Source organism: Periplaneta americana, chromosome 1 (assembly GCF_040183065.1).
Source record: "Periplaneta americana isolate PAMFEO1 chromosome 1, P.americana_PAMFEO1_priV1, whole genome shotgun sequence".
Lineage (NCBI taxonomy): Eukaryota > Metazoa > Arthropoda > Insecta > Blattodea > Blattidae > Periplaneta > Periplaneta americana.
Window position 1 is genome coordinate 133,128,062 of NC_091117.1, and position 17,518 is coordinate 133,145,579.

At 35.7% G+C, this 17,518-nt stretch overlaps 1 protein-coding gene and 1 non-coding gene across 3 annotated transcripts in view; one reads left to right on the forward strand and one right to left on the reverse strand.

Annotated features, from left to right (window-relative positions):
- LOC138701029 (sodium- and chloride-dependent GABA transporter ine-like) overlaps positions 1–17,518 on the reverse strand; it is a 394,240-nt gene that overhangs the window by 83,651 nt on the left and 293,071 nt on the right. The window lies entirely within an intron of this gene.
- TRNAI-GAU (transfer RNA isoleucine (anticodon GAU)) lies at positions 15,701–15,772 on the forward strand. The gene has a single exon. It is a non-coding gene; the product is annotated as a tRNA-Ile (tRNA).

Consider the following 17,518-nt stretch of genomic DNA (forward strand, 5'->3'; position numbering starts at 1 on the left):
TAATTGCGCTCGAGTGGCCATAATTTGTATAAGTACTTGTTTTGACATTATTAACATGGTGGAATAAAAATTATCTGATAAACTTTTTAATCTGCCCTCATGAGAATGTTTGCTTGTGAAATGAGTCGCATATCTTGTTTCCTTATTGTACAAACTTTACTGATAAAATACTGTAATTGGCCCTGAAATGACTTTTAGGACTGAAAACTTTATTATTCATCCATATCCTATATTTACGAGTACATTTATCTAGGAAATTTGCACATTCAGAGATTCGAAATCTGCTGCAGCGATTTTTTTTTTCAATTCTTTCTGTCTAAAGGAGGAAAAAAGGAGCATGCGGAGTAATACGAGTGTCGTTTCCAAAACAAAAGAATTATTCGGATAACACAAATGCTTTAAATACACAACAGCTGTCGTCGGCAAACTAATGGGGGAGATTACGTCGAAGACACATTTTCTATTAGAGTCGAACCACCTTATTTTTCCAACAATGTTTCTTATCTCAATAGACCTAGCAAGAAAAAGAAAATTATGGAATGGTTATATTGATGCAATATAATGACTTTAAAAACAAGTGAATTAAGCTACTTTTGTGCGAACGATTGTATGAATTGCACATAATTAACCTCGGAAAGACGGAGTAATTTGGTTTTATATGAAAATGACAAAATATACTCTATCGGTCCAGAAATGGTTTCTAATGAAAAATTAATGAATTCTGAGAGATTAAATAAATAAATAAATAAATAAATAAATAAATAAATAAATAAATAAATAAATAAATACAACTATATGTATTATATTAAAATGGATTTGAGAGACGTGCGATATGATGCTACGAATTGGATTAATCTTGCTCAGGATAGGGACCGATGGCGGGCTTATGTGAGGGCAGCAATGAATCTCCGGGTTCCTTAAAATCCATTTGTAAGTAATATTACTACGTAAGAAGCTATAAAAGTCATATAAACTGAATAATTAGGTCAAATTAATTCTTGGTTAAAAACATTAAGAACTCATAGGAAGAAGACTAAAGACAACGTGAACAATTTATGGAGTTAAAGCTGAGTGAACATTCTTGATATTTAGAGATAATTAATTAAAATGAGAGTAAAATAATGATAATTATAACAATAGCGGTTATAAAAATGATATATATGAAGGTAGCGATAAAAGTATATACAGTACATAGGCCTAACATACAAAAAATGCAAATATGACATGTAAAACACAAAGATGTCGATTAAGAGAAAAATATGATGAATATAATAAAATATATTGTTATGTATAACGATAACGATGAAGCTAGAACACGGATGAAAAGCTGTGCTCCAATTGAAGCACGCGTCATAACCCGGATCACGTAACTCATCCCTTCCCTTCAACTCTCGTGTCAGGTAGGGGAGAGGAAAAGAGAGAACAGTGTGTATGCCAAACGTCACACAAACGTCACTGAAGACTCCGGCCTTGTGGGGAACGAACTCTTCCCCATGTTTCCACCCCTCTCTTCCCCAGTTCTGCAACCCTGAGCTAGAGTAATGAAAGTAATGTTAAAGGTAATTAAACATACGGAAAATTATAAATGCAAGGATGAATGATAACTAGACCGTGGATGCGGGATGACTTATCGTTGAATGTAGGTGCACATTTACTATATGTTACATTTTTTTTTTCATTCAGACCATTGGCTCAACAGGTTTTAAACGTAAACAGACGACGTCAACATGCTACTGTATCTCCGTACAGTCAGAAGGAAAAGAAAAATAACGTAAGTTACTGTAGTACATACCTTGCAAGTTCAGTCCTCGTCATTATTGATGCAATTACCAGCGTCGCACTAAACGACGATATATTCTCGTAAGTTGTCGAAGCTGAATAGTCTTCGCCTATCGCTTAAACAGTTTTTGTATCGAGAGAATTTCTGAAGAAAAACTCTAAAATGGGGATCACTCAATTTCTTTAGAGGAATATTTGCACTGAGCATCATGTTGCACGTGTCGTTAGACCAGCACAACTAGATGATGATGATGATGATGATGATGATGATGGTTCCTCAGATTTCATTTCAACGCATTTCCTGTGCGATTTACTGCTGCAATGTTTCTCTATAGCCTGAGTTGTTCTGGTTTTAATTTCAATTTTACATACATTACACACGATATTGTCTTCGTTAATACATAAAATGTCACTCTCATACATTGCATTTCGTATCTCTGAGCGAATTTAACGTTTTAACTTCGACATTATGAATGGATCAGCACTACACTATTCAACTCGTACTAAATACTTGAACAGGATAACACAACTGCACACATTGCGTTGCAAACGACGCGGCACGTGCCATATACTCCGATACGAAACAACTTCACTTTTCCTTAAGTCATCCCGCATACACTGTCTGATGATAACAGTAATGATAAGAATTGAATTATGTTCAATAGGCTGTAACAAATTGAACTTTTTGAACGTGAAAGTGTCAGTATCAAAATAAAAGAAATTGTCGATAAATGAAGATAAAAGTAAATCGATGAAGAAGAAACGGAACTTTCAAGACGTATGGTAGGATTAAAAATATGTAATAAAATAGTATAGGTAAACAAGAAGAAATTTTAAAAATATTTAAAATAAAATAACAGAAATAATTACTGAATATCAGTGAGGAAGTGGCTAGTGAGTTCCAGGACGTTTCGTCAAACTCGTTTCGTCCACTTTTTTTGTGTCCAAAGACATTTCGTCCACAATTTTTTGTACACAGGTACAACGTCCACTTCAAATTACGCCAATTACCACTCGCTATCATCACTCCCATCGACGCTAAATAACCAAGTCAAAGAAAAAGTAGTATCATGTCTCATGTGCTTTTTATATCTTGATGTAATGGTTTATAAACGTTTTTATTTTAATAGACGTTACAATAGCGTATATTAAAATTCTGATAACGAATATTCAAAACATTCTGAATCAAGAATACAAAAACTGAAAAAGTAAAAAATGTTCGTAATATCTGAACAGAAAGTAATGTATTCCACTGTACATGAAAACGAACCGACAACAATAGCATCGTATCAAGTAGCAGAAATTAAGCCATTGCAAAGATTGTTAAGGAGTGTTTTCTAGCTGTATGTGAGACTTTATTTTTTTAATATTCCAAATTCAAAATACAGGTGAAATAAAGCAACAAATCAACCTGTTCTTATTGATATGATTTTGCAGAAAAGTGGGAAGTCCGTCCTTTAACTTCAAATTACCAGTAACATGTAAGTGTTCTGTTCCGTTATATTGAAATAATAATAATAATAATAATAATAATAATAATAATAATAATAATAATAATAATAATAATAATAATAATAACACCAGTAATAATAATGACTTATTTATTTATTTAGAATATTAACGTGCAAAACAACAGCACAAGGCCAATTAAAGTTTAGCACGATACAAAACAGAACAAAACAACAAATGATGATGAGAATGAATGTTAGAAAATGGCAATGAGATGAAATACAAACAATATAATAGTCTACATCAATCATAGATCAAATAAAAATTATAAAATCATAAATCAGTACAATAAGATAATTGAAATAATGGAATAGTCTACCTTAATCAATTGACCAAATGCAAGAGAAAAAAAATGGACAAATAATTATTAAAATTAGATCAGTGAGAAAAAAAACTCAGATATACTACACATTAAATGGATCCAAGTTGAATCCATGCAAATTAGCATATTTAATGCATCTGCAGACCGGAGAGAGAGATTTAGGATTCTTATTATAAAACAATTTATGAAATCTTAAACCATTAGCTGGAATACGAAGACTGATATTGCTTATGAAAGATTCACAATCAATATCACCCTTAATGACTTTACAAAAAAATAAATAATCAAGATCCTGACGTCTGGTGAACAAACTACTGCAATTGAAATATTTGCATTTAATCTCATAGTTATAATCGGAATTTGGTAAAAATCTATAAGAACACAAGGAAATAAATTTTCTTTGAATATTCTCCAATTTAGCCGAGTCAGTGGAAGTAATGGAGTTCCATACAACAGATGCATATTCAAGCTTGGATCTAACCAACGTATAGTATAAAATTAATAAACACATAGGAGTGGAAAAAGAATAAGTTATAGACCTAATTAGACCAAGCATTCTTAACGAATGGGTATAAATATATTGCACATGATCATGGAAATATAATTTTGAATCAAGTATGACACCAAGATCTCTAATACAATCTTTCCTAGTAATTACGACATTACTGAGAGAATAGTTAAATTTTAGGGAGATAGTTTTCCGTGAAAAGGAAATAACAAAAGTTTTGGATTGATTAATTTTCATTCCATTTTCAACAGACCATTGTGAAATTGAATTAATGTCATTTTGAAGAATTTGACAATCAACCAAACTATTAATTTTGCGAAAGATTTTGAGATCATCCGCAAATAAAAGGCAGCTAGAACTTATTCTTTTACTTATATAATTTATAAATAATAAAAATAATAATAATAATAATAAATAATAATAACAATAATAATAATTTTAATAATAGGAAAAATAATTTAATAAATACAATTCCGCGCATTTTTTTAACGTTCAGCACTGTGAAATATATTGTGGCTCTCGGAAAATTGCTATTTCTCATTTTTGGCTCTCCTCTAATTTCTAGTGAGTACCATTGCTTTAGTGCCTTTATGCCAGCAATAATTATTGGTTTTACAGAAATTAGGTAGCTTTGTGTACGTATGACGTAGGTTAATTTGAACCATTAGTAATTACACAAAAGTGCTACATTTGTGGTTTATTGCTTTTGCATTGATTGTGAATTATTATGCGCCTCTGGCCTCACCATGAATGACTCAATGAGCTGGACTTCGTCTTTTGTACTTGAAAATGTTAAAATATCTACTCATCTCTTCTTCAGTCTTTTGCGATAATTGACAAGTGATATGCCTAAATTTATCTTACTAGCGATTATTTTTAATATCTCAACTCGTTTCAGTAAAATGCAATGAATTTTTCTGATTCTTATCTCAGTTCGTTTTCTTAACGTAGATATTATCATGAATGATAATTATGCCTACAGCACTCCAATCTGCAGCTCCCTTTGACCACTGGCGTTCAAAGGTATGTGATCCCATTAAATGATAGTGATCGATAATTTGTTTGTGTAATTTGTTTAGCTATTACTTCTATGAATAGATGGCGAAGATAATAGTCATTGTTGCCAATCATACATAAATATACCCGCATTATACAGAGTGATTCCGGGCTGGTGTTACAAACTTTCAGGGATGATGAGGAAGGGCAGGCACATGTATCAATTTGAGATAAGGAACCCTGGTCCGGAAATGACTAAGTCGAAATTTATAACAAAAATAGTTGTGTGGAAATGGAATTGTAATTTGGCACCACGTGCCCTTCTTTCCTTAACTTTTGGAACAGTCGTGGAAAGATGATATGGACCGGATGTCTCCTACGTGGGTACTTGTTCCCGATACAATCTGTGAGCTTGTCTACTGTTCCCATTGGATCATCCGTATTCGAAAATCAGGTCTGCAAATTCCTTTCTCGTGTACTCCTCCATTTCACTAGGACTGATCGACTGGACACTGCAACTTGTACACATACACTGCTGTCTACAGACGTGCATATCAGGACTGATCATATCCGTTACACATTACGCCATCTGCATTGCTTTAGTGTAGTTTCCTGTCCCCACTCCTCAAACAGCGCACTGAACGGAATACTGTAGGTAGTAGACAACGTAAACAGTATCAGATGAATACAGTATGTGTAAGATGTACAGATAAATACATATGTATAAGGTGTACAGAGGAAAAAGAAAATATTTCATTTCCACACAACTATTTTTGCTTACAACTTTCGACTCAGTCATTTTCGGACCAGGGTTCCTTATCTCAAATTGATACATGTGCCCTTTCCCATCATCCGTGAAAGTTTGTAACACTAGCCCGGAAACATTCTGTATAATTCAATATTTCATCCCCCTAAGCTGATTGTAAAACAACACTGGGTTTAGCTGAAAACCGCTGATCATGATCTTGATTATCGTAATCATAATGTCATCCCTGTCTTCACACCACAATGATTAATTTATCATTCAACATATCTACAACTACCACCACTATCATCACCACGAACATCACCACTATAAATACGATATAACGAATAGCATCTCTTATAGGCTGTTATCTTCAATACTTTTTGTGTGCTGCTATATATTAAGGAATAAGATGTGGCTGAGCCATAGTATACGCTATTCTAAGTGAATCATCAATTTGAAGAAGGAAGTAAATCCAAAAATATAATTTCTCAGAAATCATATAAAACTCCCCAACTTTCTTGTTTACTTCTGTATGAAATGTCACCTCATATAGAAAACGCAGACTTTTATGTTTTTAATCATATGGAGCTATTAGAAGTATAAGAGATACATAATTTGACCAGCCACATTGGTCATAAACTGGTGGGCTTATGTCTTTTTCCAAACTGTCGAACAATCTATTATGTAATGCAACATAAAAATTAAGTACAATGCGAAGCGTGACAAACATTTGGGTAAGCTGGGCTGAAGACTTGGTTCGGAAATAGTGATCTAGGCCGTGCTTTACGTCGCTAAAAGATAAACAAAACACTGAAATGCTCCTGTTTTTAATTAACCAAACTCTAAATTGATCATACCCCTTCTTCGAAAATGTTTAGGAAAGCTCAGCTTACCCTGTCTATCCTGAAGCTTCGCCACTGGGCCACAATAAAGACAAATTGCATTTCAACTGTTTTAAACCTTATTTGAATGAGCTGATGGGTAAATATGTGTCAAATTAATGCAAAAGAATAATACACACAAACGGGGAAGGTACTTCAGGAACACGAATATTATTTCACTGATTTCCAGCCTCATCATCACTACGACTTTCAACACAAGAAGTAGGCCAAGAATTCACCAACTCTTCATAGAACATTTTCGTAACATCTGTTATTTAAGCAGCCATTTTTTTCTATGTCTTTCATTTTCTTCACATTGATAGGACATTTGTTGTTGTAGGCTCTTGCTGTAGGTAACTCAGGATCCATGTCCGATTTCAAGAGCAGAAAGCTCTCCTGTATCAATCCATCAATGTAGTGTGAGATAGGTATCCGTTAGGTATTGAGGTACATTTAAGATGCCTGTACTTTGAAACTTGAAAAGTTGAAGTTTTGTATATGAATTTAGTGGTTTTCTTGGAGAAATTTGGCAACGAGTTTTTGAAGTCAAGTATATCTTCGGAAGTAATCTTTGTTAGAGAAAATCCTGTTTTCTTGGCAATAGATATCAGCTGTATATATTCTTCTGTACTATAAATTCTACCCTTCTTTCTGGTCAGTCGTTTGTCAGTTCCAAAATTACGGTCACATTATAGAAACAAGTAGGTCTACGTTATTGGCATCTGAAATATTGTTTAAAATAGTAGGCTATATATTTTTTCAAGTAGGTTATTTTACGACGCTGTATCAACATCTTAAGTTATTTAGCGTCTGAATGAAATAAAGATAATGCCGGTGAAATGAGTCCAGAGTCCAGCACCGAAAGTTAGGCTACCTAGCATTTGCTCAAATTGGGTTGAGGGAAAATCCCGGAAAAACCTCAACCAGGTAACTTGCCCCATCAGGATTCGAACCCGGGCCACCTGGTTTCGCGGCCAGACACGCTAACCGTTACTCCACAGGTGTGGACTAAAGTAGTATAACTTAGTCACAAAGTAGTTCAAAGCAGTATTAGCAATACAGAGCGCTGTACTGTCATTAATAACAAAAAAAGTTTGAAGATCGGAATAAATCCGGGAGTCATTTCTTTCTTATAACTAACAAATTATACTAGCTCGCATAACTCCATTTGGAACACGGTTTTTAATCCCATTTTGTACTCGATGCAGTAGTTTATGTTTGATAATGGCATTTCAGGAAATAACTCAATTTTGTAAAATTTGGTGTTTATTCCTTTTTTTTTTTTTTTTTTTTTTTCAAACTGGTGATTCAAATATAGCATTTATTTTGCGCCACATAATGCAATTGCTCAAGAAGTTTGCAACAAGTACCGTACTAAATACATAATGAAGAATGGTATATTATTTGATTTCAAGATATCCAGCACAAAAAGATCGAGATAATATCGTAAAGTAGGCCAAGACTGTCATTATCTATTTATCTATCACATATTTTGTATGGTTGGTATAACGTTGTTAGACATCTAAGAACAATAGCTATTTAAAATGCCTGACTACTGAATGGAAATCCCGTGTTTTACATGATATTATGCTATATTATTAAAGTTCGACTTAACGTTGTGCTTAAATTTTCTGAACTCCAAGAAATTATTTTTAAACGAAGGCTCAAGTAGTAGCATATTCTGCAGCCAATTCAGCGGATTCGAGTTCGATTCCTGATAATAAATTAAATACTTTTTATCTTTTCATACTTTTGTACGAAGTAGATGTACTATAATATATTTCATGATATGTGGTACAATAATATTTAAGTTTTGTAAATATAGTTTAATTTAAGGGTTAATTTAAGAATTTACATCTACTTCAAAAACTACCCCCTTTCCCCGTTCCGTTTTCATTCTATTTTTATTATTTATTAAGTACGTGTTCCATTACAAAGGTAATGCCGGTAGGTACTACATGTTTAAATTTTTATTTGGTACAATGTTACTGACACTTAAGGTATTCTAAAGCAATAACTCTTGTGTGTGACTATAATATTAACCATTTCCAATACCCTGTTGATCCTTATTCTTCGTGTGGTATAGCCTGTATGCCTCACTATGAATTATCTTGCGGTAATTTTCTGGGCATTGTTTCCATCTGACATAATTGCTAAGCTTCTCTAAAACTAATATTTTTATGGTAACTATATCAGTGCTTTATTCGTTGTGCGTTGTAGTGCCTAACTATGAAAACTCTTTCATTCTTGTGAGTACAGTGGAATCTCTTAAGTTCGACATCCTATAGTTCGACTGCTTACTCGGATAATTAGACACGCCCCTACACGGACACTAAGAAATGGGTTTGCCATTTGAATGGGAATTGGTTCTGTGTCTTGTAGTGATACTTTTGTTAAAACATAATTTTTTATTGATTAGGACACTCATATTTAATCACTGATTTTAAATTAATGAACTCTTCTTTTTTTATTTGAGAATTGTGCCGTTTGTGAGACGGAACTGTCGAACCCCACTGTGGTACTAGAAGCGCATACACAAGTCTCGGAGCGGGACGGAAATGCAAGTACAGTACTGTATTCGTTGATAGATAACCAATAAGAATTTGTATTCATTTCACCTGCCACACTCAGCACCCTTATTGGACTGAAATTTCAATTCTGTTCAGTAGAACTTAGGAGAGTTCACTGTATTTAAAACCAGCATTATACATTACAGCGCATGCATTATGTACAGACACTCCCCCACTCTTCCTACAGAGCTGCGCACGAGATCGGATGAGTCTACTTACGAATTATAGGGGAATGGGTTAGCCTTTGCCTTGAACTCGGTAGACAGACGCCCGAACTTCCCTTCTACTCCAACCCCCTGCACATAACGTTGTTCTCCTATTGCGCATCGCGAGTGTCTTGACAAAATGCATGAGCTGTACAAGCAGCGGGACTTTGTTCATGCGATTAAGCTGATCAAGGCTATCGGACAAACAAGAGAAATGCTACCAATGTGGAAAGGACATAGAGTATTATTATTTTCGTGATGATTATTACCAAAGTTTTCACGTTTTTTTAATTGCTCATCTACTTCAGTATTGTATCAAATGGACTGCGAAACAGGAAAAAGAATCTCACCTTACATTTGAAGTGTAAGAGATAAAGGTAATTCTGACATGTTCGGACACGTTCCCAATGTAAGCACTTGAAAAAAAAAAAACATTACAAATTACTTATCAACTGCCACATTTGAAAAACTGCGTATCTGAGTTGAAGAGAATGACAGCATTTACAGTATTAATCAATCGGTTTGACAGTCAACATTCACAGACGTGATTTGACACGAAAGACATTTACTTAAACCGTTACGTGCTCACGAGAAGTTATCAATGAATAAAATTGCGTTGTTGATTCATGTGCGATTTATCACTCATATTTTGCTTATCATGCTCTTTGTGAAATACTTGCTGTGTTGTGATTTGTAATAATTGTTGTGATAAGTGCGTAAGAATAATGCAATTTTCTAGTTAAAGATAGAAAAAGATGTCTGTACGAAGCAACTAAGGAGTTCACAGCACATTTTTAGCTTCATAATACTTGTCAATTAAAGAAATGATACTTCTGAATGGATCATTCTCTATTTGTATTATTCTTTTACCTTCAAACTAAAGAAAAAAAACGTATTTTACAAACAACTTTAAATTAGTATAACTCTGAAAATATTGAGAATAGGAACTATGTTTATATGACATTTTTTCTCAAAATGTCTTCAGAAATAAGCTCCGTAAAGGACGGTAAATCCTCATTAATTACTCTTTATATATATATATATATATATATATATATATAATTTTTTTTTATTTTCAATAACCGAATAAGTTAATTAGTTTTACTTATGTTATTTTATATACCTACAGTACGTTAGAAAATACGTAAATAATTTAAGTTGTATTACAAAGAGGGAGGATATCCGCTAAGAAGATGCCTAAATACCCAATGGTATTTTTTAAACTTCGAACGTTCTATAGCTGGATATACTCTTGATGTACCGAGTTGGAAACTCAGATAAGAAAAAATAATTAAATATCCAAAATGTTTGAAGAAAAAATTAGATGACTGTAGAAGGAACTGGGTATCAAACACGGAACGAATCCAATTCTTCTTCCAAACAAATAACAGAATATCACCACCAATAGGTCGTAGATATGTTTAGTCTGTCCAAGGAAAAGATGGACAGACGATATCAATTGAAGAAGGAGTAAATGAAATGATCTTAAATCTGATAATACATGGTGGCAAATAGGAAAATATTAAATTAAAAGATAAAGATATAAGTGGCTTACACCTACATGCTCGCGCGTTTATGTATATTTTATTTAAATCATTCACTTTTCTAGATCTAAAATTATGACTACGAGAAGGGGAAATGAGGTATTTGAGAATAGCGGAATATCATACCAATAGGCGAATAAGTAATCAACGTAGCGAAGACTGGAATAGTCGATATATAACTACAAAGTCTTTCGGAATGGACATTTACCAACGATAGACGAAACTAGAATTGTTAGGATTGTCAGAGAAATTCATCCTAATAGAAAGACGAGCTCTGGAAAGCCCCGCAAATGATGGTTGAGCTTGCTGACTTTGAAAACAAACTGTTAAGTCTACAACGAGAAGAATAATTCGTAAATGTATTCGTTTGTTGTACTTCTATTACATTATAAAAAAAGCTGTTTTTGATACATGATAAACATTCTCTCATTTATGTTCTTAATGACAGCAAAGCCTTAGTTTTCTGAACCGACGCATGCGATGTGCGAGGCCCGCCTCGCACAAATTCGGACTACATGAGAGATATTGAGTAGTGTCTATAGTTGCGAGGTGCGCAGACCTCGCATCTCGCAGTTCTAGAAACCACTGACTATTTCTCGTGTAGTCGGGATTTGTGAGAGGCGGCCCTCGCATCTCGCACGTCGCATGCGTTGGTTCAGAAAAACCAAAGCCTTAAACGAAGCAAAATATAATAGAATTAGCATTGGTAATATGGTGAAAAGCTGAATCGCCGTGAAACGCTTTCAATTGTTATTAATTTGAGAAGTACAATGAGGAGCTGGAAAGGACAGAAATGAGAATTAGAATGAGATAGGACGGGAGGAAGGAAGTAAGAAAGAAGAAGAAGGTAAAGGGAAATAGCAGGGGAAAGAAAAATAAAAATGTGAAAAACAACTTCTGACGTAACAGAATTATTATTCAAAACTAACAAGGATGGTAATGAATGGCCCATGTTTACGAGAGATGTACAGAACCCTTTTCATTCGCACTATTAAAGAAGCTGAATGAAACAAAATGCCTACAGACATGAACTGTTTTTTCAAAGTCAATATGTGGTTAGGACGATAGGAGGATAGGTAAGACTATGCTGTGAGACTCTTGTAAACATTTGCATATGGAATCTGTCATCAAGTTACGTAGCCTTGTTTGTTCAATGTCACAGGAAGAAAGATATGATAAATCGCACATTACATAGCTACAACTCCGCGCTTAAATTAAATGTATCAAATTAAATGCATAAAGTAGGCTACAAACATTTCATCTCAGGAAGAATTTGCACCTTTACATTTTTAGCAATAAGCTATTGGCATATGTAAAATTCAATTAGTACTTATTGCTTCACTCGAAGTGTACTGGTAAGGTGCGAATGTATGGATGCGTCATGAAACTATCAAATTATTATTTCTTTCGTATCGAGGCTTACAATGACATAGCAAAATTTACCATCCCTTTCAAGAAATACGTACGAACACAGAAGGACGCAAGAAAAACATTTTTTGGAGTCGTCACACCTTATTTAATTATACTCGGGAAAGGATATTGATAAGTTCTCTACTGAATCGTTGTAAAGTACAGTAGAATTAAATGTCAGTATCGGTATGCAAAGCTTACTTCGTATTAGTATCTATTCGCATACAGTCCTTGCATATTGCCGTCAACGTTCATATCATCGCCATTTTTATAGTTATCATCGAAAATATCTTTGTGGTTTTAATGTCATGACCTGACTTCGGTCCCAGGCACAGAAACGCATGAAGTTCAGAACGCACGGGCGATAGTGTTGTGTTGGTCGAGTGGATTGGGAGATGGAGCGCGGAGTTACTTCGTGTCTCAACATGTAAACAGTCCGTCATAGTACGGCACAAAATATATTTCACTCTGTACAGATGCAGTATATACAGTACATTCCTAGTGTAGCAATACACACAACGCTAATGCACATTACGGACCCACCTGTGCTGTTACAGTCACCCCACACGGGTCATGACATCATTTATACTCCATGTACTCTAAACCTCATACTGGTTACTCTGTGTCCCTAGGCCGAAGCCTTGTCATGACATAGTTGTCATCGAAAGAATCATTGTCATCTACGTTATTGAATATCCACCTATGTCGTTATCATTGTCAGTTCATTATCGTCAGTGAAGGAAGTGGGGAAAAAAAACCATAGTCAGTATGCTACCCCAAGATTTTCCCTTGCCACACCTCGATTTAAAAAAAAGTATACCCCTCTCTTACAATATACACGTACATGACATTATAAAATAAATTGTTTCATGCAGTCAGTAACGCGAATCTTTGAATCTTACGCAAAACATTAAATTTCTTAATAAAATAATTTCAGGTTACTTCAGTTATTTACTAGATTATGATTTAAAATAATGTTAACGCTTCAATCTGCCTTATTTAATTATTAATAAAAAGTGCACCACCAACAAAAATGACTTTACAAAAGAATGCTGAAGCAGAAATTTACCTTCTGATTTGAAACCCGTCATCTTATTCATGCAAAAACTCCCAGACTACTTTTAATCCTGGGGGAGCAACATTTCATATATTTGGTTCCATACAGTTGTTTCAAAAAATTATATTTTATTTAACGATGCTCGCAACTGTCGAGATTATATCAGCGTCGCCATTGTACCGAAATTTTGTCCCACAGGAGTTCTTTTATATACCAGTAAATTTGCTGACATGAGTCTATCGCATTTAAGCACACTTAAGTGCCATCGATCTGGACCGGGATCGAACCCGCAACCTCGGACACAGAAGAGCAGCACTGTACCGACTGCGCAACACAGGCCAACTACAGTATTGTTTTCAGCAACACCGTGACATCCCTTACTTAGTCATGTCTTCACGTATATCTATGTCTTGAACTTGTGCACTGGATCCCTACCAACTTCAGGAAGACCAAGTTCTGGTAGTTTTCACCTGGAGCTGATTCCTTTCAGGTGAATATATTGTGTTCTTGGCGCTGAATGGCAGACCTCGCATCTCGCAGCTATAAAAACCACTCACTATACCTCGTGTAGTCCGGATTTATGCGAGGCGGGCCTCGCACCTCGCACGTAGCATGCGTCGGTTCAGAAAAACCAAGGCTTTAAATAATAGGTAAGTAATGATTGTCACTGGCAAATATTTTTAACGAATAAAATCTGACGACGAAGTCACTAAATTGGGAACAATGGCCAGAAGCTACAGACCACAGCTTTCTGTACTTGAAATTCTACCGTTATAAGCACTTCAGGGGTTGACTTATCAAGTAAACGTGTCTAAATACACGTTGAATAAAGTTCCAGAAGACTGTTATTTAGATCTACGAAGCAGACAGATAATACTCTTTGCTGTGAAGGAATGTGTAAATAAATTTTTACGAATCATATTTTTTCAGTAACGGAAACTTGTCATTTTTCATTAACGGTATGTTTTCTAGCCATAGAAACCAGTGGCGGTATTCCATACCGGCGCATACCGTCTCACTTCCCTCACTGATTTTATCGTCATTTGAGGTTGATATTCTACTCTGTCGTTTTCATCAAATATCTTGTCATGTTTTGCTAACGTTGATAAAATTATTTTGAGGAAGGAGACTTGCTTATGAAGTTATGAACTACCTTAGGAACGTATTTTGTAAATAATAAATGTAGGCTCTTGCAAGTATTATACAGTGAAAGATCAAGCGTCGACTTTACACGCTAAAGACTGAATAAAAGTGTATTGGGGCAAGTTCTTGTGCTACTCCCGTTTTCTCTTGTAACAATTCCAATTTCTTTTAATAATTGACGATCACTTCTATAATTGGTACACAAACGCCGGAAAACTCCTGCATAACGTTTTCAAGAAACTAATTCAATGGGAATCTTAAGACGAAACAACAAATCCGAGTAAATCTTTTCAGTTGATGCCGATATTCGAGTCAGTTTCTACACTTGTCAGTTTATCCGAATTATTTCGTCATGTAAAAATCGTTAGATGACATACCCACAATCAATTACATTCAACATGCAATCAACATTTCGCATATTATAATAAACGCAATAATGAATGGTGTATATCTATGTAATCTAGATTTAAACCTAATTTCACTTTGCTGGCAGTGTAATGCCAATCGGTGTATCAAGTGATTCATGGCAGAATATAATGAATAAAATCTCATCGCAAGCGAGGTTTTATTTGATTAAAGTTCTGTAGCTACTAAGTTTATGCCCAGTGATAAGCAAAATATGAAATTCCATACTGTAAACCATGCCTTCTAGCGGTATACGAACAAGAATTTTCACGATTCATTGTCTAGAATGCAATTAACACAGAAAATATCGTGTTTCATAATGTTTTAGTAAAATATTCATATTTAATTAAAATCTTAAAAAAAAATTTTTATAGTTTTTCTTCTCCGTTAATATTTCTATAACTACTACTGGACCGGGCTGAAGATATTATAAGCAGACAATGAAGATGAATAATTTCGAGGGAAAAATTGTTCCGGAGCCGGGTATCGAACCCGGGACCTTTGGTTTAACGTACCAACGCTCTACCACTGAGCTACCCGGGAACTCTAACCGACACCGATCCAATTTTTCCCACTTTGAGGTCTGTGGATATAGAGGGAAAAATTGGATCGGTGTCAGAGTTCCCGGGTAGATCAGTGGTAGAGCGTTGGTACGATAAACCAAAGGTCCCGGGTTCGATACCCGGCTCCGGAACAATTTTTCCCTCGAAATTATTCAAATCAACTTTACAGGGAGTTATACCTGAAATATTGATTTGCATAATACACGTCACTGTTCGTTAACAGAAAACCACAATTTAAGTCACACGGAGTTAGTGTGCACTCGAAGTTGGTTGCTTGACGGTTGTCAGCCCACTTTGAGGTCTGTGGATATAGAGGGAAAAATTGGATCGGTGTCGGTTAGAGTTCCCGGGTAGCTCAGTGGTAGAGCGTTGGTACGTTAAACCAAAGGTCCCGGGTTCGATACCCGGCTCCGGAACAATTTTTCCCTCGAAATTATTCAAATCAACTTTACAGGGAGTTATACCTGAAATCTTGATTTGCAGACAATGAAGACGTTTTCCAGTAAACACTTGAAAGATAAAGCCACCCATTCCACTCTATCAAGCTAGTAAGATGCTTGAAGGTAAGAAGAATGAAATTACAGCAAATATTAAACTACCAAATGCAGTACAGTACAAGTATGCCCTCATTATACAGGGTGTTTCAAAAATACGGGGCATAATTTCAGGTATGTATTTCCCACATGTAGACAATCAAAAATAGTTCATTACAACATGTGTCCGGAAATGCTTCATTTCCGAGTTATGGCCTTCACAACATTGAAATTCACCGGAACGTTTTTCTTTCCGCAGGTCGTTGTCATTACAGAAGATGTTCAAAATGTCCACCTCCTGCTTGAATACAGACCTCACATCGATGTCTCATTGACCTGCGAACACGATCCCAAACTCCAGGAGTATTGCGTATGTCCTCAGAACATGCCACAATTCGATTCCGAAGGGATTCCAAATCAGGCACCGGAGGCGAATAAACCAATGATTTTAAATGGCCCCACAAGTAGAAATCGAGAGGGTTCAGATCAGGTGAGCGTGGAGGCCAAGCATTTGGGCCACCTCTACCTATCCATCGATCAGGAAACCTTCGATCCAAGTACCGGCGAGCCGTACGACTGAAGTGTTCAGGAGCGCCATCATGCAAGAAGTGAATGTGTTGACGATTGATCAGTGGAGTGTCTTCTAAAACATGAGGTATGGTGTTTTCCAGGAAGTTTGTGGAAATTTGTTATGCCATCTCGTGTGAACTGTGCTTCATCTGTAAATAATACTAAGGCACGAAAGTTCGGATTTACACCACACTGCTGCAAGAACCACTGACAGAACCTAACTCGTGCAGGGTAATCTGCTGGTGAAAGGGCCTGTACACGTTGCAAATGATAAGGATACAATTGATACTCTTTCAACAGTCTCCCTCCAGACAGTCGTATGAGGAACATAGACTTGCAAAGCTACCCTTCGTGTGCTGATAGAAGGAGTCATGTTCACAGCAACCAGAATCTCCTCCTGTACTTCTGGAGTTGTAGATCTTGATCGTCCCCTTCCCAAACCAGGAGAGTTAAATTTTCCTTACTCGCACAGACGGTAATGGAGACGTACAAATGTCTTCCGATCTGGACATTGTCGCTGTGGGTACCTCTCCTGGTACAAACGACGAGCCAGCGCAGCATTGCCGTCCGCCTTACCGTACATGAAGTGTATCTCTGCCAGCTCTTGATTTGAATACATGTCGCACAGTCTAACGCCTACACAACACTGAATGTAACCTTCGCCTCGGAATGAACTGTCAGAGTGCCCTCTTAATGTCTCCTTTGACGGCAACGACCTGCGGAAAGAAAAACGTTCCGGTGAATTTCAATGTTGTGAAGGCCATAACTCGGAAA